This window comes from Pan troglodytes, chromosome 6 (genome assembly GCF_028858775.2).
Source record: "Pan troglodytes isolate AG18354 chromosome 6, NHGRI_mPanTro3-v2.0_pri, whole genome shotgun sequence".
NCBI lineage: Eukaryota > Metazoa > Chordata > Mammalia > Primates > Hominidae > Pan > Pan troglodytes.
Window position 1 is genome coordinate 109,224,150 of NC_072404.2, and position 4,770 is coordinate 109,228,919.

Genomic DNA, 4,770 nt, shown 5'->3' on the forward strand with positions numbered 1-4,770 from the left:
GGTGAGATTGCTGGGCCCCTGTGTGTCATCCCCTCTGAGTCTGTAGAAATAGACTAATTACTCTCAGCAATAGACTAATCGTTGCTTGGGACTCAAATGTAGCCAGCGCTGTGTCCCAACTAATGCAATTGGTCTTGTTCTGCAAAGGAAAATAGTAGAAGGCATGTTCTGCCACCTAATTCCTCAGAAGGTAACATAACATGAAGAGACTTACCTGCTGAGAGTTGTACTGAATGTGTCAAGGAAGATACTATGTATCAGAAGAACACCCAGAGGCACCCTGTTCCTCTCATCTATTCATTCCTGTATTAAAGCATTCATCATGTATTTTAAAAGCTGTGCTCCCAGTACTTAGGGTACAAAATTGACTAAGACCCAGACATTAGCTCAATTGTTTTGATTTGTAGATCCTGCAAATAAGTGAGAACATGCAATGTCTGTCTTTCTGTGCCTGGCTTATTTCACTTAACATGATGACCTCCAGTTCCATCCATGTTATTACAGGTAACAGAATCTCATGCTTTTTTCGTGTCTGAATTGTACTCCATTGTGTATAAGTGGAGCACTTTCTTTATCCATTCATCTGTTGATGGACACTTAGGTTGCTTCCAAATCTTAGCATTTGTGAGTAGTGGCTATTGTGAACATGAGCTTGAAGATATCTCTTCAGTATACGGATATCCATTCTTTCAGGTATATACCGAAGCACTGTGATTTCTGGATCTTATGGTAGCTTTCTTTTAATTTTTTGAGGAACCTCCAAACTGTTCTCTATAGTGGTTATACTAATTTACACCAACAGTGTACAAGGTTTTCCTTTTCTCCACATTCTTGCTGGCATTTATTATTGCCTGTCTTTTGGATAAAAGCCATTTTAGCTGGGGTGAGATGCTATCTCACTGTAGTTTTTTATTTCATTTCTCTAATGATCAATGATGTTGAGCACCTTTTCATATGCCTATGTGGCATTTGTATGTCTTCTTTTGAGAAATGTCTATTCAGGCCGGGTGCAGTGGCTCACGCCTGTAATCCTAGCACTTTGGGAGGCTGAGGCGCGTGGATCATGAGGTTAGGAGATTGAGACCATCCTGGCTAACACAGTGAAACCCCGTCTCTACTAAAAATACAAAAAAATTAGCCAGGCATGGTGGCGGGCACCTGTAGTCCCAGCTACTCGGGAGGCTGAGGCAGGAGAATGACAGGAACCCAGGAGGAGGAGCTTACAGTGAGCCGAGATAGTGCCACTGCACTCTAGCCTGGGCGACAGAGAGAGACTCCGTCTCAAAATTAAAAAAAAGAGAGAGAGAAATGTCTATTCAAATCTTTTGCCCATTTTTTTATTGGATTATTAGATCGTTTCCTACAGAGTTGTTTGAGCTCTTTATATATTCTGGCTATTAATCTGTTGTCAGAATGTTAGTTTGAAACTATTTTCTCCCATTCTGTGGTTTGTGTCTTCACTTTGTTGATTACTTTTTTTGCGGCACGGAAGCTTTTTAACTTGATGTGATTCCATTTGTCCATATTTGTTTTGGTTGCCTGTGCTTGTGGGGTATTACTTCAGAAATTTTTGCCCAGACCAATGTCCTGAAGAGTTTCCACAAAGTTTTCTTGTAGCAGTTTCATAGCTTGAGGTCTTAGACTTCAGTCTGTGTCACTCTGTTGCCCAGGATGGGGTGCATTGGAATGATCTCGGCTCACTGCAGCCTCCACCTCCCAGGTCCAAATGATTCTCCCACCTTAGCTTCTGGACTAGCTGGGACTACAGGAACGCACCACCATGCCCAGCTAACTTTTGTATTTTTTGGTAGAGATGGGGTTTCACTATGTTGGCCAGGCTGGTCTCAAACTCCTGACCTCAAGTGATCTGCCCGCCTTGGCCTCTCAAAGTTCTGCAAAGTACTGAGATTACAGTCATGAGTCACCCTGCTCAGCCAGATTTCAGTCTTTAATCCACCTTGATTTGATTTTTGTGTCTGGTGAGATATAGGTGTCTAGTTTCATTCTTCTGCATGTTGATATCCAGCTTTCCCAGCACCATTTATTGAAGAGATGTTCTGTTCCCCAGGGTATGTTCTTGGTAGCAGTGTCTAAAATGAGTTCACTGTAGGTGTTTGCATTTGTTTCTGGGTTCTCTTTTCTATTTCATTGGTCTATGTGTCTGTTTTTATACAAGAACCATGCTGTTTTGGTTACTATACCTCTGTAGTATAATTTGAAGTCAGGTAATATGATTCCTCCAGTTTTGTTCTTTTTGCTGAAGATAGCTTTGGCTATTATGGGTCTTTTGTGGTTCCATACAAATTATAGGTTTTTTTCTATTTATTTGAAGAATGTCATTGGTATTTTGAGGGATTGCATTGAATCTGTACATTGCTTTGAGTAGTGTGGACATTTTTAACAATGTTGATTCTCACAATATATAAACATGAAATATCCTTTTTTGTGTCTTCAATTCCTTTCATCAATGTTTTACAGTATTCATTGTAGAGACCTTTCTCTTCTTTGATTAAGTTAATTTCTAGGTATTTAGTTTTATTTGTGGCTATTGTAAATGGGATTACTTTTTTATTTTTGCCAGATTGTTCACTATTAGCATATAGAAATGCTACTGATTTTTGTATGCTGATTTTGTATCCTGCAACTTTACTGAATTTGTTTATCAGTTCCAATAGTTCTTTGATGGAGTCTTTAGGTTTTTCCAAATATCATTTGGAAATCGTTTGCAAGTCATTTGGAAATGTCATTTGGAAGTCATTTTCAAATATCATTTCCAAAGATTACTTGGAAATTATTTGAAAATTTTCTTGCTTCCTGGCACAAAATGTGTCCTAAACTTATCTTGAACATTCTTAATTCTTGCCCTGGAATCAGCCATTTCTCTAAAGAGCTCTGGTTCCCTTCAGTGGAAAATGGTATTCATAAGCCAAGATCGGGGCACTAAGTGTGTTCATTGCTATTGAAATGTCATTGTTACCTAGCCCTATCAGTGGAGAGAAGTAGGGAATATATGTTTTTTGTACACACACACAAATATAGACATACATTTACATCTATCTATCTCATTATCGGTCATCTATCTGTTACCTATCATCTATCTACCCATATATCTATCTACAAGGGTATGAATATACACGGATACATCCATTCCAATCTAATTTCATAGGATTCATGCTAGTTTTCTCCCTTTCTGAATCCATGACTCCCTTCTGCAAAGGTGAGAAGCCTGGTTTCTATCATCCTTAATATATTTACTTATTTGATCAATCCCCTTTATGTAGCCAAACCTCACCCAACCCCTCCCACTCATGGATGCCCTCCTCACCTCATGTGGGTTCTCCATACCCTATTTAGGCTCTGGCTGCTCTTGCAAGCCACCCCTCTGCGTCAACCCCTTCTCTGCTTGCTTGGACTCCCACACCCAGGCCAGGATGTCTCTCCACATGAACCTCCTTGGTCTCTGACTTGGAGCTACCATGACTCTCTCTTCTCTACCTTAATGTGTGGCCACCATCTGGCTGCCACCCACCTAATGGCTTTAGGACTAAATTATTCAGGAAGGGAAAATAAAGGAAGAATTTGGAAAAGAAAAGGAATGAGTGCTTTTAGGCTTATTGCTCAATCAATTGACCGATCGACTGTTTTTTATTAAGTGTTCATTGCATCGAGACAGTTGGATGTTGAGGATGGAATGCAAGAGGTGTAGGGAAACACGTTTTCTGTCTCCCAGAAATATGAAAGGAGATGGGCTGAAAACATTAAATCAAAACTAATAATATAATAAGAGCTTCAGTTCTTTGTTACAAAATGTACGTGCTTCAAAAAGGCAGTTTTTTTTTTTGAGACTGAGTCTCACTCTGTCACCCAGACTGGAGTGCAGTGGTGCAATCTCAGCTCACTTCAACATCTGCCTCCCAGGTTCAAGTGATTCTCCTGCCTCAGCCTCCTGTGTAGTGAGATTACAGGCGAGTCCACCATGCCTAGCTAATTTTTGTATTTTTAGTAGAGATGGGGTTTCACCATGTAGGCCAGGCTTGTCTTGAACTCCTGACCTCAGGCGATCCACCCGGCTCAGCCTCCCAAACTGCTGGGATTACAGTCGTGAGCCACTGTGCCTGATCAAAAAAGGCATAATTAAACTATGAATATTCTTTCTAAACAATGGGCAAAGTCACAGTGGATTAACTTTCACCTATGTTAATAATCAAATTCTAGTTCTGACAAAGGCCCCACGCCAACAGTGATTACAATGACCAAAAATATTTACTTGTTGGTTCTCATTCAGTTCTATAGATTTCTCCTTAATGTGCAGGAAGGCATCTGATAATACTTTTGTAAAGTGGTCTTTATTGATTTAATATAAAACTTATAGAATACTCCAGAGAAAACATGTGATATAAATGTCACTGTTAGAGCCATCAAAATAATTCTTATTTTCATTAATAATTTGTGGAGGAAATTATTGAGAAATGTTGATTCTCTTATCAGAGCTCAGGAGGAGTTAATAGTGCTAACTAGGGGTGGTGGAAATAGTCCCGTGAGAAGCAGAGGAGCCAAATCTACCTCCTCGCACTGATTTGGTCACCTCCTTTATATTCCCAAGTATAACACTCTACACAGACAATGAGAGAGCTCAATGCATGTACAGAATCCCCGGTTATTTATGCAGTCCATTGGATGAAGCCCATCTTCATTTCAGAGTTCTATTCACAAAGTAATTTGAGGTCTCTGGTGTTCTCAGGCACAGATTTCTTGAAGAGCAAAGCAGAA